General features: G+C 49.3%; 1 protein-coding gene across 2 annotated transcripts in view; it reads left to right on the top strand.

The window, feature by feature from the left end:
• LOC144823936 (sperm-specific sodium:proton exchanger-like) overlaps positions 1–24253 on the top strand; it is an 8804346-nt gene that overhangs the window by 4015354 nt on the left and 4764739 nt on the right. The window lies entirely within an intron of this gene.

The following is a 24253-nucleotide window of genomic DNA, read 5'->3' as shown; positions in this document are numbered from 1 at the left end:
TTAGGATGGGGATTGGACTGGGGTTCTGGGGAGAGTCATGCAGGAGGTAGTGTTTTAGGGTTTAGGGTAGTGGGGGAGGTTTGTGCAGGGTAGTGTTTTGGGGAGGGAGAGGAATGGGGGTTGGGGGAAGGGTCGTGCAAGGGTACTAAATATAGAGTTTAATGTAGGGCAGGGTAGTGTAACTTACCTTCCATACTTTTACCATGAGTACACCTTTAACATGTATGCCTTTGCCTTGTAATGGCATGCGTGGTAAAGGCATATTTGTGGTAAAAGCATGCAATGTAATTGGTAGCTCGTTATAATTGACAACGCAAAGTAATACCCATGTTGTAATGACACGCATGGTGTTAGTGCGTATTGTAATGAGTCATGTTCAATACGGGCCCCCAGGTTGCATTATTCTACAACATCCTCAAAATGGACAGCCCACTGAAGTACATAGTGGGCTGGACGGCGGAGTAGGATTAGACACCAAACCTTGGGGTGAAGTACATGCCCACGTATTACATCACTACAGGAAGAAACAGGAAAAGAACAGGGAAAAACAGGCGCAATCCCAAAGAGACACTGCTAGCTGGTCCAGCATAAGTTAGAAAATACTGCCCTGAGGGGGCACATTGCCTGTAAGTGTGCAAGTAGTACCAGTCATGAAAGGAGGTCCACCGTCGAACTCCAGAGGGTTTCCAGCTAGTTCTAGTACCAGAGGTCAGGGGTCTGGCAGAAGCCAGACATCAGAAGTGCTACTACTGTTACTGGATGGGCTATATGGCCGACCAATGCCACCTGAAGGCATACCATGAACAAAGATCAGTAGGCTTTTTGCAATTCCCTGAAAAATCCACATTGTCAAAACCAAGCGCAGCTCAACTGGAACACGCCATACATTCAGTCACAAGGAAATCAGCCAGCAAACACACCACTGCAACAAGAACCAGGTGGTTGGCCAAACAAATGGCAACAGTAACAGGCAGGGAACCCCGCCCGGCAAGCACCAAAGCCACAGCCACAGCAGGGAAGGGAGACCGTCTGGGGAGGCAATGCCCTCACACAATGGCCCAATACAAATATGCAGTAAATCCATACCCCCAATATGACGTATTTACTTCATAATCACTTCAGAAAACTCACCACAACAATATAGACTATTGACACAGCAATAGTAGAAAATTCAAACCTTTACCTTCGCTCAGGAAGAACTCAGGGCTATTGTATGTTCTGTAGGCTGGGAATATGTGCTAAAAAGCCACAGTTTTTGTGCCTGCGTGGGACCTAGGCCCCACTCTGCTCCCCCAGGACGTGGTTGGTTGGCCACGCTCCCAGGGATGGCAGTCTGATGAAGGGGCAGGCTGACCCCTGACCAGTAAATGAAAACAGGAACCCTGTCACTTCACCTAAGTAACTAGGGCAAGCCCCAGACCGAACAGACCCCATTCTCCAACATTTTAGGACTCTACCTAGTGGAGGCCTCCTTTCAGTTCAGAAACAAGGCCACACTCCAGTGCCATAAGCCAGGTTTTATGTGCACTTGGGGATAATGTTTTCCCTCATAGAACTCCGTAGTCCACCCGAAATAAGCACTAATTGGCAGGAAAATACACCAGGGCAATCAGCCATCCCTTTGCATTACCCGCAGCATGATCAGTCCCGGCCTCACACCTGATTCCTGTCTTAAGGAAGATATCTTGCCTCCTCCTTTCCACTAATGCTTCGAAGCATCGAAATTCTGCTCATCAGATTATGTCCCTCTAAAACAGTGGGATTAGCATGTCACCAGGTAGGAAGTCGCTGATTCCTGCAGAGGTCAGCAGACCCAAAGCATCCTAGGTCAGAGGGAGAGAGGGGCGACAGGAGGGAAAGGTGTTTCTGTAGATGACCATTGCAGCCCCCACACAAGTTGCATGTATACTCTCACCACCGCACCCAGCTTCTTGAATCAAATAACACAGGGCCATGCAAATACCGTCCAAGTGAGTAGTAGGCCTGATCCCAGTCATTGCCACATCTAAATCACACGGGCCACAGGGCAGCTTCTCAACCCCCACCAGAAAACAACAATAAAACCAACACTACATGAGACCTTAGGAAGGTGCCCAATGACCTGCATGAGGCAGCTCAAAAGTAGCCCAAAACAAAGATTCCAGAAAAAGTCTACCATCTGCATTAATAAAACTATACACAGGCACACGTTAGGAAAAGTAAGGTATTAGAGGGCCGACAACACCCATAAACCAATACGTAAATCCACACACACACAAAGATCACCCCGCTAAACACTCACATCCGTCAGTAAGGTGAGGGCAAAATGACCCACAAAGCAAATCTCAGGCGACTGATTCAGCACCTTGTCAAAGACTGCGCAAAATGAATACCCAGAAATGCCCCAAAAGGACATGCAAGGGAATTTCTTAGATTGAACAGTGATGTATGTTGTTCTAAAAGCCAACCTACAGCCCACAGCTCTTATTTAACAGGCCTACAATTGAGCTGTAAGTGCACCACCTTTCCTGGGGCCCGCCACCTCTTCAGTAGCAATCTCCAAAGTCCAACGAGGGTTCAAGCCAACAAACACAGTGGACTATTCTTTATGGCCATTTTTTACAAACAGACTCGCTGCAGAGGACCCCTATAGACACTATCCTAAGACCTGCAATGTTCCAACAGTTATGTATTATTGCATCTTTGTACACCATCTTCTTTGCATGGGTGTGGCCGCATTCCATCCGTAGCAAGAAATCTGCATAGCCACATGGAGCATACCTCGACATTTCTACAGCGCTTGTGCAGGGACCTCTCCCACCTCACTTACACTTACACTGAACCAAAAACTAGTATTCCACATGCACTACACAGTGCACTCTTGAACAAACAGGGTCGAGCACAGGGACAGTCTTGTAGTGAATCTTAGCTTCAAGGTCCTCACTGATGTTGAGGAAGCTGTACTCAACAAAGGGTTGGGTTTTGTGTGCACACATAAATGCGATCCATTCCAGGCACGAATCGAACTGGCTAAAATCTTTCGAAAGATCAGGTTACACTTTTTCTTCATGAAGGACACCAAGGAGATGACAGAAACGAATGATAAGATCACTGGTCTTAAGAAACCCTCAACATTTAATCCTCCACAGGCCTACCAGCTAAAGTTTTAGCTTTTGAACAAGCCGTGGAAAATGACATATCTAGATTACACTTCGAAGATGAACACACTTTCAGAAACCTTCCAAAAGTGGAACAAAATGCATTAAGATGTCTAATGAATGAAGACCTGTTAACCATCAAGCCAGTGGACAAAGGGGGCGCAATTGTTCTCCTTGACACAACAACATACCGTGATGAATGCCTTTGGCAATTACAAGACAGGAGATCATACAGACCACTCACGGAAGATCCAACTGCGAGGCTGGGAAACACCATTGGCCACATTGTTGAGGAAGCACTATCGGAAGGATGGATTACGGTAGAAGAGGCAGGTTTTCTTCGCACTGCACACCCTACCATGCCTTACTTCTACATCCTTCCTAAAATTCATAAAGCGCAGAGGCCTCCACCAGGCCGACCTATCATTTCCGGGATCGGATCAATTCTTGAACCTCTGTCTACGTTCACAGATCATTTCCTACATCCAATGGTAAAAGAGATGCCTACGTCCCTGCAGGACACAAAGGATGTCTTACGGATACTTCCTGACTTTGAATTTGACATCACTAGGGACCTCCTAGTGTTTTTTGATGTAGAATCACTCTATACATTCTCCAGAACGAGACACTTGAAGTCATAGCCTCTCTATTGCTGGAAAGGGATTTAGTCTCTATTACTCCTGTGAGTTTCATTATGGCGTGTGCATCTCTTGTGATGAAAGAAAACTTGTTTCGATTTGAAGATACTATTTACCTCCACACCTCGGGGACTAGCATGGAAAGCGTTTTCGCTCCAAGTCTTGCAAACCTTTATGCTCATCATTTTGAACAGGAGCATGTCCTGACACCAACAAATCCATACCGTGAATCGATACGCACTTGGAAGCGCTATATTGACGATATTTTCGTCATTTGGCGAGGCAGTATTGAAGATCTTCTAGTGTTTCTCCAGTGGTTAAATGTCAGGAACCAATTTTTACGCTTCAAAGTGGAATATGACTGCAAAAAATTGGCAATTCTCGACTTGTTAATTACAGCAACACCAAGCGGTTTGTCATCACAACTTTACAAGAAACCAATGGCACGTCATTCCCTACTCCGCTTTGATAGTAGTCATCCAAGGGCTCTCAGGAACAACTTACCTTATGGGCAGTTCCTAAGGATTAAAAGGAACTGTTCCACAAGAGAAAGCTTTGCAGAACATGCACACAATCTGGAGAAACAACTACAAGCAAAACATTATCCCAGAAGATTGGTGCGCCAATCGCTCAAACGGGCTGCAAGCAACAATAGAGAGGCACTCTTAGAACCAATACCAATCAAAGAGAAGATTCAACAAATTACCTTTGTCAATAGCTACAACACCAGGTCTAATCAAATACAAAAGATCGTTAAGCGGCATTGGTCAATTCTAAATACAGGCGCGGAAACACTACTGCCTCCGCTTTTTGCCTTTAAACGTGGGCCTAATCTCAAAGATAAATTGGTCCATACTCGACCTAGAACAAAAATGTCAAGGGCAGTTGGTACTCTATGGGATCTTCCAGCAGTGGTAGGCCATCATCCCTGTGGCAACTGTGCGGCCTGCCCTCAGACCTCTAGATCTACCTCCATTGACATAAGCACAGACCGACCATGGGAACAAAGGAGATTTACCAACTGTAATAGTGAATGACTAATTTACATGATCACCTGTCCATACCAATTGAAATATATTGGCATGACGACAAGAAAGATCAAAGTCCGGATCTCAGAGCATAAAAGCACAATACGGTGTGGTAGACAAGCCACCAGACTGACCAATAATTTTTTAGAAGCGAAACATGGCCCCAATGATTTCAGATGGACAGTGTTTGAACAACCATTTATCCCAGAACATATAACTGATGTAAGTAAATACCTACTCATTAAAGAACAAAAGTGGGTATATACGCTTGGCACTGATAAGACTGGCCTCAATGAAGACATACCTTGGATGTCCCTGTAAATTGCTTCTCTACTAATGATTTTGATTCATCATTTGCAAATGCCTTATAACACTTATAAGTGGCACTTACTCAGCTTTGGCACCTCTCTGGTGAATCCTATATATACACATCTTGTATTGCCTATGGTTTGTTCCATACATATCACTTTTAGGAGGACCTTCTGTGCCATAGACCACAACTCAGAACATCATCTGCTGATATAAATATGAGGAACATTTGAATTACATGGTCATGTATCATTTAGAGCGTTTATTCAGAGTTTTTTCTCCGTATTCAGATATGGTTGTTTATTCTGTAGGATACGACTATAGGGATCCTGCTATTAACAGAGACTACATGAATATTAGGCACACCCTGGTCGTCTACGATGTCATCCATAAGTAGCAGACATACTGCTCTTGAGCTATGCTGGCTCTATCTGTATTTTGTCTCCTGGATGGCCGTTTCATCCTATTTGTCAAAAGCATTCCATATTACATACTATTTATGTTTGGATGGTGGGCCATTTATTTCGCTATATCTATGTTTATGCCTCTATTTATCAAATAGGCAAAACTACTATGGTGCATCACGTTTCTTGTGAACTAATCGTTCAGATATAATAATTAGGAGGGACTTGCTTCGGTAACCCCGAATCGCGCGTCCTCACAGGACTCAATATCCCATGATTCCTATCTCTAACACGTGACCGCACCTTTTGCGTGTCACGGAGTGTCGTAACCTGAACTTGAAAATGGCGGCGCAGCTCCCACCGACCACCTCCCCGAGTCGGCTTGGATGCAAGCCGGGAGTACCGACGGAGAGGTAGGCCAGTGGGAGAGAGAGAGACAGCCGCGCATCTTGGGGGCATTTATTGTAAGCTAGCATTCGAGCGAAATATGTAAACGCAAAGATACTTTTCTCCCCTTGTATAATATCAAGTTACCGTGGGTTTCTGATTTGGTAAGCTGGACCTTGTAAACATTACCAGGCGTTAGTAATAGCCTCTGGTCTTCCACCATAAAAAGAGACGGGCAACCATGATTATTACAATCGACACTGGTTATTCAACGGGTGGCTTGATAGAACGAGGTCTGCCAGTGTTATCACTAATGCTGACTTCATTGACTTCTACTTTGTTGACATTAGTGCTAGCAGTTAACCAATTTTACTAGTCTTGCTTTGTCTTTGTAGTCCATTCAAATATTAATACAACAAAGATGGCTAGGAGCCAATTAGGTTGAATGGGCACTTTGAGATATAGCCAATTTGATATGTCATTTTTGTTAGTCTAATTAATCATGTCCTAAGGAGCTGGGTTCTTCCTATTTTAATATGCACATATGGGTACAGAATGTAATGTAGAGACCTTTGTTAAGTCTATACATGCCTTCTCCCTTTTTCAGCGCCGTGCTCCTTCTACCTGAGCCGCAGCCAGGTGAGGTGAGGTAAATCCCTCCTACATAATAGGTAAGAGGTACTAAGTACCCTTGAAATCATCTTTCAGGGGACACTACTGTTGGATACACTACTTGGGTGGCGTGACGAATACTAATGATTGCTGTCTCACCTATGATGTATATATTTTAGTGTATCTTCCTTTTCTTTGTTCTTTATGTATGACGGATATTCTTCTCCAGAAAAATTCCACATCAGGAGGTGAAAAGAAACTACACCTAGTGATCCAGGTGATATGGTTTTGATGTATCCCTTATTTTGATTCATTCACTTAAACATTGCAGTGTATTTTACTACACCTATCTATAGGTCCTGATTTTGTTTTGTCAACTCTGTTTATTGGCATTTGTTTTTTTAAAAAGAAAACAATTCAACATTTCAGTAGGTGCGCCATTGCAAATAAAACGGTTGGGCTGAAAATACATAATCATTATGACATAACCATGAGGCATTATAACATTACACGCAGGCAGCATGCACGACAACCTTGGGCGCATGAGTATGTCCGTAGCGTAAAGGAGTCAATGCGCCCTAGTCCTGCATAAAGAGACAAATCATATATGCATATAACAACTGCAAAAGGTCATTTGCAACGAAACAGGAACAACAAACTGCGGCACTGTCACAGAGGTTCATTACTGTCCATCCCCATACCTGACCCCAGAGCCCGCCCCCCTCCTCTCTCCCCTGCCCCAACCCCCTAAGCCTATGTGTCTCAGCTTGTGATGCTTTCCCTACTCATTTGCATGTTGGGCACCAGTCTGCGTGCCAGGTGTGTTGTCCGCTTTGTGTCCACCCGCCGTGCGCTGTGTCTTCCTAGTCCCCCGGTTTCCCTTCGTCCGCGGCGTTGTCTGCTGTCTGTAAAGCGTTGAGCATGCGTTCCCAGTGTTCTGCCATGGGCTCCATGCGGAGTCCCACTGTTTCCTCCCTCCGTATGGCAGTCCATTCTGCTCGGGCCCACGACTTTAGGGACAGAACCCATGCCCGCACACTTGGCGCAGCGCTCGCCTTCCATCTCCTAGTAAGGAGGCGTGTTGCTGTTACCATCCCCAAATCTAAGAAGCGGTATGATGCCTTGTCCTTAGGCGAGCACCTAAAGTGATGCAAAAGGTATTCAGGCCAGTCGCAAGGGATGGTGCGGCCTGTGCACCATGCACGTAACACGCTAATGTCCCTCCAGTAAGTGCCAAGCCCGGGGCAGTGCCACAAAAGATGAAGAAGACCTGCATTCACCGTACCACATCTAAGGCAGGACGTGTCCGTCCTGTGAAAGTACTTATTTATTAAGTCGGGGGTGAGATAGGCCCTGTGAACTATATATACCTGGATTTGGCGGAAGCGCATATTTCTGGGGATGCGTACCGGACTTTTAAGAATCTTTTCCCATTCTTTGTCCGCCAGTGCTCACCCTAGGTCTCGTTTCCACTCTCCGCGGAGCGGGGTCAGGTCCAATTCTTTCTGCATCCTTAGAGATGCAGCAAACCACTTAATCAGATGCCTGCCTCTGCCCATGACATGCAGGTATTGCACGGTCAGGTGCTGCGCTGGCTCGTCCGCAATGTCGCCCCACCTAGCCGCCATGCGAGCCGTGAGTCAGCGGTGCAGGAGGAACCCCCCAGGGGGGAGCCCAACATCCGTGACCAGGGTCTCATTAGGTACCAGTGCCCCATCTTGATACAAGTCGCCCGGCGTGTGGACGTCCACTTCCTGCTACTGTTCCAGCATGCAGCGCATGAGGACCCCCTCGCCTCCCGGTGAGCCCTCCAGTGGCACCGCAGGTGCATACGGAAGCACCAATCTCGTGAGCTGCAGTGCCCTGCGAAAGCATCGGAATGCCACCGCCAGCAATAATGGGGTGGGATGTACCGGCGCCGCTAGAGGGTGAAACAGTTCAGTGATCCGCTCCAGAGTGTAGGGCGGTTCGTTCATGACAGTGTCTTCTCTGCCCCTGTCCGTTAACCATCGGGCAATCTACTGCAGCTGCGCCGCCAGATAGTAATGATCAAAGCAGGGAGCAGCCAATCCGCTTTTGTCCGTAGGCAGAAATAGCTTCCCGAGCGCCAGTCGGTGGCAGGACGCTCCCCAAACAAAGTCACGCATGACCTTGTTAAGTTTGGAGAAAAAGGACGGTGGCACGAATAGGGGCAGGTTTGCGAAATAGTACCGAAGGCGAGGAAGCATCACCATCTTGGCAAGGGTCACTCTGCCTGTGGGCGTCAGGGGGAGCGTGGACCAGAAGCCAAATTGAACCCTAAGTGCCGTCACCGCTCTTCCCAGATTCCCGTCAAGTAGGTCCGCCGGCTGGCGGTAGATCTGGATCCCCAGATACTTAAACGTGTCTGCTCTCCATTGGACCCGAGTGCCAAGAAGGCTATGCTCCGGATCGGCTACGTCGCTACTAAACGTGTAGAGGCATGACTTGCCTGCGTTTACTCGGAGCCCCGATAGGCCAGCAAAGCGATGCAGCAGGTGGGCCAGTCGCTCCGGTACACGGCTTACATCGCGGACGAAGACTAGTAGGTCAAGGTTTGTCTCATGGCCGCAGCTAAGGGCTCCATGGCCAGTGCGAAGAGTAGCAGAGACAGAGGACACCCCTGACGGGTGCCCCTGCCCCCTCTCTTCCGCCTCCTGTATATTACGACCCAGCCTGATGCGGACCACAGGATTCCTGTACAAGAGCCCCACCATCTGCAGGAAGTTTGCTTGCAGCTCAAACTTCTCCAATACCAACGATAAATAACCCAACTCTAGGCAATCGAATGCCTTTTCTAAGTCCAGCACCAGGCACCCCGCCCTGGGACAGGCCCTCATCGCTTCCGCCGCTACCCTGAAATACCTCTTGAGGTTCAGGGATGTGGACCTTGCCGGGATGAACCCGTTCTGATCTTGGTGGACTAAATGTGGGACCGCCGGTGCCAGGCGCTCCGCAAGGATCTTGGCTAGCACCTTGTAGTCGGTATTAAGCATCGCCAGCTGGCGTTAGGATCCTAAAGACATGGGGTCTCTGTCGGGTTTAGGTAGGGACACTAGAAACGCTTCCCGCTTGGACAGTGGGAGGTGGCCCGCGTCGACCGACGCCCTGTACACCCGGAGGAGATGAGGCGCCAGGATGTCCCTATTCGCCTTATAGTACTCAGCTGGCAGGCCGTCGGGCTCTGGTGTTTTTCCGGTCGCCAGTGCTTGGATCGAATCTCCCACCTCCTCCAATGTGAGTGGGGCACCGAGATCTGCTTTCTGACTCTCCGTGGCTGTGGGTAGCGCAACCGACTCCAGGAAATCAGCCAGCATGTGTGCATGGCCAGTGCCTCTGGCTCTGTCGAGGTCTCGGTAGTAGTCTGTCATCACCTGATGGATCTTGCGTTGCGTGTATATCACCATCTCTTCCCCTGTGCGAATGGCACTGATGGGGATATTGCGCCCTGCTTTCGGCACCAGCCAGGCCAGTAGATGGCCGGCTCTATCTGCCTTGGCATGCGTCTTGGCGTTATGTGCTGCTTAGTTGGGGCACATCAGGCGTTCAATAAGAATCGTATGCTCTCCGCGAAGGTCCCCGAGTTTGTTCGCATGTCTGCCAGTTCCCTCCCCTTCCCTTTCGTAAATTAGGAGCTCAGACTCTATGCCGGTCAAAGAGGCTGACACTTGTGCACGGATGTTCCACGTTGCACCTATGCAATGCCCACGGATAGTCGCCTTATGGGCATCCCACTCCACCATTGGGTCGCTTGCCGAGTCCTCGTTCTCTGCAAAGTAAGCCAGTATGGCCGTGCCCAGTGAGGATCGAAACTCTGCATCCTCCAATGCTGCCGGCTGCAGCCGCCAAGTGGGTACCGGGGGTCGGTCCGCCTCCCAGCTAAGCTGGAACCATAGGGGGTTGTGATCCGAGTGCATTCTGCCTAGGTATTCCGACTTAGTCAGAAGCGGAAGCAGGGACTGAGAGCCTACTATTCGGTCCAGGCGGACATGGAGATCATGCACTGACGAATAGTATGAGTATGTTTTGTCTGTAGGATGCTGCGCGCGCCAGAGATCATGTATGTCCCAGTGTGATAACCAGTCCCGTAGAGCCTGCGCTGTCGAAGTCACTGCCACTGCGCGGAGGGGCAGGAAGGAACGGTCTAAGTGTGTGTCAAGGACCATGTTGAAGTCTCCGCCCAGTAGCCAAGGGAGGCCCATATACTGCTGAAGGACATGATTTAAGGACGCCAGGAAGGCAGGTTGGTCCATGTTGGGGGCGTAAATGGAGCCTAGCAGTATCTCCTGCCCATTGAGCCTCCCCCTTGCAAGGGAGTACTTTCCCTCCGGGTCTAACTGGGTGTCAGTACATATAAATGGGACGCCTGCCCTCACCCAGATCAAGGTGCCACGCGCGTGCGCTGAGTAAGTCGTACCATGCACCTGCCCTCTCCAGCGTCTACGGAGATGATTCAATTCCACTGGGGACATGTGGGTCTCCTGCAGTAGCGCTATCCCTATCTTGTGCGGCTGCATGTAGGCAAAGACAGAGTATCGGCGCAACGGGGTGAGCATGCCGCGGATGTTCCAGGTCATGATGTTGGTGCACGCCGTAGTCTGAGTCGTAGTGTAGCCATCCCGGGGGTCAGGGGGGGTGCCATGCTGGGCCAGGGAGCGGCTCTTGGGTGGCTAAGTGCCGCTTCTGAAACATGTGAACCATAACTAACGATGTAACTGTATGGGCGAGTTCCCAACGGGGCATGCATCAAAACTAGGTGGTGGATCTACCTCTTAGTGTAACATGTCCACAACTCGAATGTATGCGGTGGAGCACACAGCCAGCTGTTACATCAGGGCGCTGCCTTACCTAGGGCCCTTAGGACTTCCGTGAGATGTGTAAAAAATAACTGAGCAATGAAGCGCACCGAGCTGGCACGGGTCACCCGTGAAAGCCCCCCCACGCACCAAGTACCCAACCTCCCTCAAACTAGGGCGCAGTGGTGCGTCTGCGTCGCGTCATCAGTGCCTGATACTTTGTCCGCGCAAGGCGCTAGAGCTAGCCACAAAAACTTAACAGCGCGCCGCAGTAGGCACATAAAGGATACAGCTAACAGTGTGCTGCATACAGAGGATACATCAGTCTGTCTCAGGGCTATCGCCGGTCACACTATAAAGTCAGCTGTCTTGGGTGTCACCGCAGGCAGAGTAGTGTTGTCCGACATCACGGTGGAAGGTGAGGACGATCCACTTGCGCCAATGTCGCTCTGCGACCCGGAGCCTGGGACACCGCTAGCATTCTCCATCCCAAGCGTCGCAACCGCCTCGGGTGCTTCCTGTCTTTCTTGTCATATTTTCTCCGAGCTGGGCACAGCTTGCCCCAGGCCCGTGGCCCGCCGGATCCCCGTCTTCCTGAGCCGCCTTCTGGAACGCTGTTCGTGCCAACCACCCTCCTCCGGGCCCACTGGCCGTGCCCCTGACCACTGCCCTGTCTCTTCCAGCCAGTCCCGAACTTCCGACGGGTCCTCGAAAAAGCGAGTGCCCCCTTTGGCGACCACCCGCAGGTGGGATGGGAACAACAGCGTGTACGGTAGTTCCAGTTCCTGCAGCTGTTTCTTCACTGTCAGGTATGAGCCATGTCTCTTCTGGACTGTTGCCGTGTAGTCCGAGAAAAACATCATGTGGCTATTGCCCACTTTGTGGTCGTTCATCTTCCGGGTCTCGCCGAGCACCGTGTCCCAGTCCCGATAGTTGAAGAGTTTGAAAAGGAACGGGCGAGGCCGGGCACCGGGTCTCTGAGCTTGTGCCGGCACTCTGTGCGCCGTCTCCACCACAAAGTGCATGGATAGTGTTCAAGCCGGTAGGAGCGTCCGTAGCCAGGTCTCCATGTAGTGCTCTGGATCTTTCCCTTCTTCCCCCTCCGGCAGGCCGACCACCCGGACATTATTGCGTCTAGAACACCCTTCTGCATCTTCTGTGCGGTCCTCCAGTGCATGGACACTGTCATCCAGGTCTTGCAGAGCTGAGGCATGGCTGTGCACCACAGGCTGCAGTTCTTGGACCGTTTGGCGCTGTGCGGTGACTGACTCTGACAGTTTACAGTGGTCCACATGGAGCAGCGTGAAGTCTGATGTGACTTTATCTATCCATGCTTCCAGAGAGGTCTTGCTTTGCGCTAGGGTAGTTCCAATGCATTCCACTGCCGCCAGAACCGTGTCCATTTTGGCTGCCAGGGTAGCCGTGGGTTCCATGGCCGCTCGCCTCTGCTCCTGCGTGGGGTCGGGGCCGCCAGCTTCCTGCTGTTTTGCCTGCGTCTTGTCCCGGAGCCTGCCCATTGCTAGCTGCTGCGCCGTGGGCATCAATGCGCTTGACTATGTGTCTGTCAATGACTGTAGAGAGGACCTCCTGTCCGGGTAGTCAACGTTATGCGCTAGGTGCCGGGAACAACAGCCTGGGCCAACCTCCTCCTCCAGCTGTCACTGTCTAGCTGCTCAAGGGCAGTCCGTCATCAAAATCAGCTACGAGTCGCACCTTCCCACTCAGACTTGTGATGATGAACGGCCACTTTATCCTGGACTCACCCCAGTTCCATCAGCACAGGGGACCCCTTCTCTCAGCCCATCCGCAGTGTCAGCCGAGAGGGGAGGGATGTACACGGTCCAGGGTGGATGGCCGCACGATGCAGTGACCACCAAAATGGCGCCTTGAGCAAGATGGCGCCCATGTGTTGTATATCATGTCAGGCGGCATTTTCCTCTCCTCTCAGACCACGGCCGCCGCTGCCCTCCTGCTTGTCTTAGACCCAGGTCCAGTGTCTGGCGCCCCGCAGCCCTGTATAGCCCAGTGGATGGCGGGCGTGCAGTGCCTCTCTGTCCAGCTACCCACTCGTGGTGGCGAGCAGCACCAGCAGCTCCATGCCTCAGTAGTCCATGGCGAGCAATGAGTTTCCCACCATCATCGAGTCGTACTCTTGCAGCCTGTTTTGAAGCGTCGCAGTGCTTGGCGGGGGTTGTCTGACCGCCACTGCGCCCCCCCGCCGCTTCTCTGGCCCCTGGCCGCACCGCCGCCAAAATGGACGTGCTGCAGTCTGCGCTTTGGCTTCCCTCCTCGTTGCCGTCAGGGGTAGGGGGCCAGCCGGTGTCCGAGTCCTCGCCTCTGCCTCTGTCTGCCCCAGTGATGTACAGCCAGATTCACCAATGTCAAATTCTGCGATTTCTAAATTGCGAGAAAAAGCGAATCACAATTAAGATATCGCAGAATGGCATTCATGAATATTTGCGAGAAAAAAAAGCTGTTGGCAATCGCCCGCAATCGCGATTGTGAGTTCCCGAAAATCGGTAAATATTCGCATAATCGGCCGATACCCGTGTTGAAATTGCGATCTCGCAATTACCGATATCGCAAATTGCGATCTCGCTAACTGTGAGATCGCAAAAATGGGAAGTCGCATCCTGAGCACAGTGAGGACATCACAACCAGGAAGTAGGCAGGTTCCACCCTCATTCAGCAGTGAGAGCCTGAACTGGAAGCAGCATTATCAGAGGTCCCCTCCAGTGTGCCTACAGGAGTAAACTAGGTGACACCCCAGTGGCAAGCATGTCAGAGGAAGCTGCAGGTGGATCATCCAGTGGGAGAAAGAGGAAAATAAAATGTTCAGAGCAAGAGCTCGAATTTTTGATTGAAGGAGTCTGCAAGGACTACAATCGACTCTTCGGTAAAGACTCCAGAAGGGTGCCCGAGGCCGATAAAAGGCGGCTATGGTTGCGTATCCGCGCTGAAGTAAACTCTGTGGGGGTGACCCAGCGCTCCGTGGACGAGCTAAAAAAATGCTGGTATGACCTCAGAGGGCGTTCAAAGGAGAAGATTGCGGAGAGGCTGGGGGAGCGTGTGGCGACAGGTGGAGGGGAGCCCACTGTCCCACCAAATACACCACTGGAGGACCGAGTGGAGGACACTATAAATCCGCAGGCATGCGTGGGTGTGACCCAGCTGGACTCCTCCCGACCCACCCAAGACACACCAGGTAAGTGCCATGCGACTGCGACCCCCCTGTCCCCTAACAATGTCCATGACTCCAGAGCATCCCATGTCAAACCCCAGTCATGCAGCCAAAGCACACCACGAAAGCGCAATTGCATTGTGGGACATGTAGTCTGACCACAATTACCATCTTGCCCCATTAAGCCAGACATGTTTAGTGAGAGTCAATCCTGCAGCGAGTCAGGGAATGGTAGTCTGCATGCATGTAGGAAGCCTAAATGTGTAAGAAACATGTCACTAATCAACGTCCACTTTACATCACAGGTGGCGTAGAAGTCACCAGCACAGACAGCGATGCCCTGGTAATTGAGGACATCACGGAGGACACAGAGGGAGACACACATCTATCCCCACAGCCCGGACCATCAGGGCAAGCTGCAGCACCAGCGGTCATTACACCACCTGCCCCTGTGGCCAGTGCCACCCCTGTGCCACCACGCGCTGCAGTACCACTGCGCGTCACACAACCACCAGTGGGGCTTGCAACACCAGCAGCAGTTCACCAACCAACCCGCCGCCCTGCGGCTGTGAGGAGCCAGTCAAGCGGACTGGTGAGGGATCAGCGCATTAACAATTCCTGTGCGACCAGGTGGGCTCTCCATTGAGCGCCGTATGCTACTTGTGCATCAAACCCAGGCCCGTCATCTTGGGGCTATCCACCTCCAACTGGACAAGATCGCCGAAATGTAGCACAAATGTCAGACCGCATGGAGAGGATGACATCTGCTACGGAGGCCAACACACAGGCCTTGAACAGGCAGCGGGATCTCAACCGCCACAGACACCGCCAACTGCTGACCCGCCTGTCAGCACACATGCGGTCCAACTATATAATTGGGAACGCAACCTCCCAGCTCTCGTGACGCTCCTTGGCCATGCAGGTCCAAATGGTCCAGTGCTGCCAGGACGTCGCGAGAGCTCTGGAGCATGTGTCAACAGCTGTGCAGGGCATGCAGGCTACCGGCCATGGCCAGGCGGGGGGGGCTGACGACACTAGTGAGGCTACCTCCAGCCATAGCAGCCAGTCCATTCCACCGGTGGTAGCACCCCGCCGCAGCAGCAGGCCCTCTGCTGCCTCACGGCCTAATCAGGAGGAGGATGTAGAAAGGAGGTTGGGAGCATCTGCCCGGAGGCGGCATTGAACAATAGAAAATTTACATGAGGGGCCATGCTGCTGCTACAAGCATGCCCTCCTGAAGAACAGACATATGACGCAATATGTCATTCATGTACCAGTTTGCAGAATGCCCAGTTTATTGTGCTGTAACTATTACAAATATTCTGACTAACTTAATCTGACTCATGTCATTATTAATGTTGTCATGCATGAGTTAAGTAATGGGTGTGGGGAGTGGGTGCACTAGAAATAGTTCATGCAGATTTGGTTGCGGCGCCTGTGTCCTTCTGCAGGATTCTCACCGCGTGCGTGACGCACATGTGCAGGTGGTAGGTTGTCCCCATCCGACTCACTGCCAGAGATGTCTACAGGTATCCTGCGCTTGGTAGCAATGTTGTGGAGGATTGCACACAAGGCCACGATGCGGCAGCAGACCTCTGGCTCGTATTTGATGGCCCCACCAGTCTTGTGCAGTATGCGGAATCTGCTCTTCAAAAGGCCAAATGTCCTCTCAATGCAATTTCTTGTGTGTATGTGTGCTGCATTGTAACGCCGTTGCTGTGGTGTTGCAGGGTTGAGGTATGGTGTGAGGAGGTACTCACGGAGAGCGTACTATCCCCTGGAAGCTTCCGGAGGCCAGTAGGTGCAGGCTGCACAATACCTGCACATTGGTGGGAATGGCATTGGTCCTCCTTGTTGGGTGCTGCATCAGGTGGTCTAGGTCCCGGATCAGCTTGATGATCATTGCCCCATTTAGGCGGTACTTCGCGTACATTTGCTCCCTGGTTTGGCCCAGAAGGGTGACCCGCACACGGAATATCCGCTCCTGGATCCTACGTCTGTTCCGTGCTGCTCGCTGTAGCCTTCGCCGCCTGACCACCATGTAGAGTCCTGGCATTGTGAGAGTCCTCAGGCTCCAGCTGCATGTCCTTAAGTGTGTTTGGTCAGGCCTGCACCTGTTGGTAGTTTGCTAGCGTTTTTTTTTTTTTTTCCTTACTGGTTACCACCTGGTTTGGGTTCTCCTTAAATTGCGCGTCGCAAATAGCGATTTTTGGTTTTTTCGCAATATGCGATTTTTCAATGAATGGCGATTGCGATTATTTTGCGAGTTCGCAAATGATTTGCAGAATCCATGGTTTCTCGCTATTTCAGATTCGCAAATGGGCTTGTTCCAGGATTCTGCGAATTTATTTGCGGACTCGCATAATTTATTTTGCAAATTCGCTATTTTGGATTTTTCACTATCATGAATCCCTTCCTTTGGAATAGCGATCGCAATTGCTAATTTGCAGCTATTGCGATTGCAATTTGGCTTCATGAATCTAGCTGTTAGTCCTGGAGGTGCGCTTGATGGGGGCTCCCTCTTACCCTCTCCTCACCTGAGCGCTGCTCACCTCCTGTGCATCCTGGCCACCTGGGCCCCGCCGCCATGTCGTCAGCCACTCTAGGTGTCCGTTAGGGGCCCTCTCGCTCTCGGCCTCCCGGAGCGTCTCGCGGCACCTTCCCGCTCTCTCTGGGTTCGCCGATGTTATTTTCGGCGAATCTCAGCCTTCTAGGCACAGTCTGGGGGATCAGCGCTCTCCGGCCCCTCCTCTTGTTCGGCGCCAGGACATTTCCTGCCCATCTCAGTCCGGCCTAACTTTGCGTCTTTTTCGGCTATCTGCGCCCCTTCAGGCCGATGGCCGCTCCTGTGCCCCCGCCGCCTCATAGGCCGCCGTGGATCGCGCCGGCGGGCTTCCCAGCCGTTCCCACACCAATTCCGCCCGGTGTGGGGAGAAGCAATCTCAGGATAACTTGAGGAGAATTTCAGGGCCCTATGGACGGAGCTCTAAAAAGTCGCTTCCGCCATGTTGCCTGGCTGGCCCCGCCCCCCTATTTATAGGTCCTGATGAAAGCAGAGGACACTGGTGTCACTGACCTGCTAAAACATGTCGACCAATCTTTAGATATAGCAGATATTTGTTACATACTGCAACTTCACACTGTTTTTAAAGTTTGAAGGGATGAGAGATACTATTAAATTTACTTCTTCTCCCATTCTCTCCAATTTTACTCATTTTCTGCACATTAGATTTTTTCTTTTTCACAAGATTATTTGCACTGCAAAACCTAGTAGCCATAACACTCATACCCTGTCTTGTTTGTCTCTCTATCTCGCCCATATTAACTTACTTACGGGATATGTACATCTATTCCCCGTGGGTGAAAATCTATGATAGAGAAGTCGAGGAAGCCCAAATGATGAATAGGGCGGTACAGGACGGCTACTGATGGGTATCCTTGAATACCTGTAAGGGTTTAGAGGTTTATTTCTATCCCTGAAACCCTCTTTAGTTTTAGTTTTCCTTTATGATGGAGTTTCCCGTCTAACTTTCTGCACAAAGTACCATTTGCTTTCGACCCCCTGGGAGCCACTTTTGTTGCTTATTATCTTATCGTGGGGGACGCTGCCCAGGTGGTCTTTAAATATTCCCTTGGACCCCAAATAAATATATTGTGTTGTATGTTCTAAAAGCCAACCTACAGCCCACAGCTCTTATTTAACAGGCCTACAATCGAGCAGTAAGTGCACCACCTTTCCTGGGGCCCGCCACCTCTTCAGTAGCAATCTCCAAAGTCCAACGAGGGTTCAAGCCAACAAACACAGTGGACTATTTTTTATGGCCATTTTTTACAAACAGACTCGCTGCAGAGGAACCCTACAGACACTATCCTAAGACCTGCAATGTTCCAACAGTTATGCACTATTGCATCTTTGTACACCATATTCTTTGCATGGGTGTGGCCGCATCCATCCTTAGCAAGAAATCTGCATAGTCACATGAAGCCTATCTCGACATTCCTACAGCGCATGTGCAGGGACCTCTCCCACCTCACTTACACTTACACTGAACCAAACACTATTATTCCACATGCACTACACGGTGCACACTTTCACAACACATGGTACCAAGACATGATCGCCATAGGCACCCAGATTTCAACTAGGTCGTGCCATGTCTGCTCCATGATATCCCACAGGGTGGGTGCAAAAAAACCTTATTCATCCCAAGAATTAGCCCCCAAAAAGGTAAATGTCTCATCCACCTGTACCGATGTAGGATTAGGGCCAAGATATGTATGTCCCCTTTTCCCTGTTATGAGCATACCCGGATATGGGTGCTCGAGGTGTCATAGTTGCTTTAGGCAGGGACACAGCCGTGTACGTGGCTCATCCCCCATGATTGTTCATGTCCCTAAGTCTTGTTTCTATAAGAGTCGCAGGGCCCATTCCCTTCTTCATGCTACATACAAAGCGAACACCCTCCTGTTGCAAATAATCAAGTGGGAATTGCTGAAGATGAAATACAATACTGAGCTCAGTCTAAATTCTATCAAGGAAGATCTAAGAGCCATCTGCTTCATGGTGTTGCAAAATCCGGTATGCTTTGGACTTGATGACCGCAATGGAGAGTGGGATTTGTGCTAAGATCTGTGTGTCCTGCTATACTTTTTTGCCTGGAAACTACATGGACAATAGCTCTTTCCATCCAAGCATTGCATTGTCTACAAGCTGACATGAAAAAGGAGGAAGGTGCCATTGAGCAGGACTGGTTTATTGGTTTGTTTTCCTGGCTCCCCGGTGGGTGACCAGACTGTGCACATCATTGCTTCCAATTATAATTTTTTAATTTTTGTTCTGTTTTTGTTTGGTTTCCTGGAATTGAGGGTTTCCGGCAGTAAAAAAGAACGCAGTCCTCAAATTAGGTAGAAAGCAAGTAACTTGAGAGATAGTATCGCACAATTAACGTATTTGAAAATTCTACTAGAGGGGGGAATGTTAATATTGAAAAAGACAACATCGATGTACGCCATGATATATGTACGTAAAACAACGAACTAGCATCAGTGTTGTCTAATCCACCCGATATGACCTCCCCATCAACCTCGAGTCAAGAATTACTTGTCAGGCCGGCCCTGCAACCTGGACCTGAAACAACTGATTGGCAGATCACAGGTGACTCGTAACCATTAGACAAACACGTGAACAGGAAAACCCAGATCAATCCCACAAATAGGCAGTGACACTACAATGGTCATAGGAGATTAACCAAAAAAAAACACCTTTGCCCGGGGTGCGCATTTTCCCAAAACACCATAAAGTCACCACACGAAGGGGTCGATTAGGATCGAGGAGGGACTTCAGTCCGTCCGCGACCCCAGAGTAGGAGGGAACGTCCGCATGGGCTGCGGCGTTGCCTCCGTGCAGATTAGGATGTGACCGCCAGGGTGGCGGTCACATCCTCTATCTTTAACATTGCGGCGGGTGCAGCTTCAAGCTGCACCCGCTGAAATGTTAAAAATGGATGCACCGCATTTGCGTGCACAAAGCGGCAGGCACCGCGTGGTGCCGGCTGCTTTGTTCACGCAAATGCAGGGGGGTACCATTGGTACCCCCCATGTGCACCCCAACCCCCCCTTCACCCAGGGGGCCCTCAACGGGCTCCCGAAGTGAAGGTCCGTATGCTTTTCCACGGCGGAAAAGCCGCCGCGGAAAAGCATACATTTTACACCATCCTAGAATGGCTGGCGGTGTCTGATAGACACCGCCAGCCATGTTATAGCTTTTCTGCCGCGGTTGGAAGGCGACCGCGGCGGAAAAGCAGCGAACTGAATGCAAGACCCACCAGTCATCCTAATATGGCGGTGGGCCTTTCTAGGCTCCGCCGCGGTTTTCCCACATCCTCCGGGCCGGCGGTGGCTTCCGCCGGCCCGGAGGATGCAGGAAAACCGCAATCATAATAGGCCCCCAAGTTAGGAAAGCTCATCCAATCAAAACCCCACATGGACACTACACGCAGTGATCACGTGCTCCCCATGTCGGACATCTGGATACGTTCCCACTGGCTCCACATTGTGTCCACGCAAAATCGAGACCCACCTGCGCTTATTATCAAATGACCAGATTTATGGTCCTGTTAGTAGGCCCAGATTCTTGTTCTAAAAGAATGTACAAATTGCTTTATGAGACTTTGTGAAATGTATAAAATGAAGGCCAAAACCAATATACTTTAAGACATTCTTCAAACCAGACTGTCGCCTGTTCTCCTGGCTGCTGCTTTTAATTAAACCAACTGTTCCTGTTTTGCCAAAGGCCTCTTGTCATTTATTTTTTCATGGTATATTCATACCTGAGCAACAAGAATACATCATGAAGCTAATGAGGAATATTGATATTGAGGAGCAGATCCCAGACTTTCACTCCTAGATGGGAGACCAAGGTTGGTAGGACGATGCAGCAAAAGTAGGAGAGTATTGCAACTTATATGTTTGAGGAAGCATGGCGACATAGCAGTCCGTTCGAAACTGTCTTAACCTCCACCATTATCGTAATGGGTACATGGCCTCTGGCAGACCCTGGCTTTGGAAAGTTATCTCATGACCAGTCAGGTACATATTTTGACAAGATTTGATGGTCTGTAATACATCTTCTTACTGAACTGGGACAGTTGAGCTATTTACCACCACATTTAGAGAATTCCAACTATTCAAACTGGTTGCAACAGTATGTGCTATGATCGCTCTATATTGAGTACACGCCTTCATCTTTCATATTTGTGGGACATCCTCTTGCTTAATATATCAGTGTCTCAAATATTAAACCTTTGTCGTGTAGATCAAAGCGTTCCCAATGTAAACCAGTCAAACAGTCGACCATAAGGATAGGGCACATGTGCATACCACATAGTCTGTGCAACCAAATTACCAGCTAGCAGCCTCCCTTTTGCAAACCTCTAACAATAGCAGAATGAAACAGTGACATTTGCCTCATCTGACTAATTATTGCTAGAGATGACGGTACATGTGCACATGTGGTGTCAGAGCTTGGATATATATGTGCCCTACACGTTCAGGTCATACTACTCTGACCTTGAGCTTGCACTTTGGAAACGCTATTCTCTCTGCACCCCCTAAGCCTAAACCTCCAGCCCTTGTTGCCATGGCAAGCCAATCTACTCAGTCCTTTGTTCTCATAGTTTCCCTTGGTGTGCTTGTTTTAGTAGTAAACGGTATGGAATAGCCTTTTGTGAAAAGATGATGGTAAATGTATACAAATGAAATCGAGAAAGACCAATGCGGAAGACAGGCACATTATGTCAATACAGGCTGAATGGCACACAACTGTGGGGAAGGACTCGGATGCTTTTCCTGGTATCCTCTTTTTGAGTGGAATCATGCGTTTACTGTTTGGAGAAGCTGTCATTTCAGTCAAGGACCGCAACAGCTGTGCGGCTCCTTGTATAAAGTTTCACAGCTCTGTGGAGTCCTGTTGAGGGCGACAGGCCTTTCTATTTTTAAGATATCTTTATTTCGTTTTTGGCATGTAAGTATAGTACCAAGGTTACACCAGTATTATGTTAAATTCCAACGAATGGCGTTGGACCGACTGTGGATTTCGAATGTTAGACAGTTAAAGACAACATGTAACTGCTACTTCGTTTGGTGGTAAAGTTTGCACTATCAGAGCCACTGTGGAATACTGCAAGGGAAAAAATTATAAAGAGAGGAAGAAAAGGTGCACGCATTGGCAAAGCCAATGAGTCTCGCCCCTGGTAGAGCTTTTGACTTTGAAACTCAGGTTGCGGTTGGCTAACGGGGAAGGAGGTTGGATAGCAAGACGATTTGAAAACGCACTATAAAGCGTTCAGCGTTGCTTCATAGCACTTTTTAAATGAGACAGTGGGAAGGAGGGAAAACGCACTAGAGCGTGATGGAGCAAGAATTTGCACGTAAAGCGTCTTGCTTGTATTCAAGAACCTCGAATAACAATAATAAAATATAACCAACATGTTTGTCTACTAATTTCCCCTTCTTTCTGACATTTTGGGTATCCTAGTGATGCTTGCCTATGTGTTTATTAACATTAATACGCTTGCCACTAAAATGGCCGCTGCTTGGCGGGGTTTTCTTCAGCGCATGCGTTGGTCACAATCACGTGACGTGATGTACTTGCAGTTCTGGTGGGAATCCTTGCGCTTGCGCACTTGACTTAAGATGGCCGCTTTGTGTTCTCACATGCCGAAGCTTGCACTATCGCTTTCTGCATTTCTGTTCGTTTCCACTAATTTTAATGCTATACGTTAGTATAAAGTAAGGGGAGTCATATAGGGATTCCTGGTATACAGTGTATTAATTTATTTCTGTGTTTTAATTTGTTTTCGCTTACTTTTCATGTATCGAATCCTTTGGGCCTGGGAGGGATTCAAAACTCCATCTTAGAAGTCCTTACTGCGCATGTCATCCTGGCAGAGGGAAGAAAACCTTGTACCAGTGGAACTCAGCCAGCTGGCAGACACAGTCAAGATGCTCATGAGAAAGTGACCTGCGACCCAGCAGAACGAAGCTGAACTGTCCTGCAACTGAAACAATTGTATATAATAATTTGTAGCCTCCATTGTATTTTGTAGAATATGTCATGGGAACCTCAAATTCAATAGGCGGTCCCAAAAGATGCAAATTTGGACTTGTAGATGTTTGTCCTGGTTGGTGTGTTGACCTGTCCTACTTGAGGACCATTCGAAATTGGGGATTCTTACACTTGCAAAATTTGGGGGGTGGTACACTGACCCGAAAACAGTATAACTAGCCTAGGTTTAGCTAGAAAAATTGTCCGACTTGTCCGAATAGCTGACCTGTCACTGACCCAACGCACTCAATAGGTGACTGATACAGAGAGCTGCGGAGCACTCTGTCCGTAATTTCCACAAACCCAAGCGGGGTTTTAAAACCTTAAGTGCTGGCGGAGCACTTTGCTGGGGAATTCGACAACCCAATCGGGGTTCTGGCTGATAGCTGCAGAGAGAGTGGAGCGCAGGCGTTACTTCCGAACTGCGGGTGCTGGTCTTACCTTGGTGGTCCTGTCCTGATCCTAATCTGGTTTTCCTGTCCTGTCCTGGGGTGTCCATTCAGCAACTGCTGGCCTACTGGTGACTGTCCTTCCTTGGGGTTTCTCCTGTCCTTAACTGACCCGCGACCAGGGTTGGTCTTCAAACCGTTCTAGGTAAATATAGTGCTGGGAAATCTATTCTGGATCTTTCATTCTTTCCCTTGCTCTAATAAAATGTGGTCTTGCATATTGATTTTCCATGTTTTCTTTACACTGACAAATGAAAAGGTCATACATTATAGTTGTTATTCTAGCATGTTCCATTTCTTACCCATCCTTTAAGTACATTCCTATTTTCAGTTCATGAAATACAGTTTGTTCCTTTTTCTCAGACCTTCCCTTAGCTAAATGAAATGTTTGCTCTGATATATTAGCGTGTTCCATTTTTTCCTCCCTATAGTCACATGTTACTTTTCACGTCTCCATAGACTGACTATATCCTTGTACTGTGTCACTTTTGAAGGGGTATATTTTAGCATGTTCCTTATTTTCCCCGTCCTTTAGTAACTCTATGTCTAGTTTAAAATCCTGAAAATTCTTACTAGCATGTTCCTTGTTCTTACCTCCCTTTAGAATTCTAAATAGTTGGCCTGATTTATTTCCTATATGGATACGTGCTCTTTATAATCTTAGTTATTGACAGTTTATTGACTGATTC

The sequence above is a fragment of the Lissotriton helveticus genome, chromosome 3_1 (assembly GCF_964261635.1).
Source record: "Lissotriton helveticus chromosome 3_1, aLisHel1.1, whole genome shotgun sequence".
Classification (NCBI taxonomy): domain Eukaryota; kingdom Metazoa; phylum Chordata; class Amphibia; order Caudata; family Salamandridae; genus Lissotriton; species Lissotriton helveticus.
This window is presented reverse-complemented; position numbering and strand designations above follow the sequence as displayed.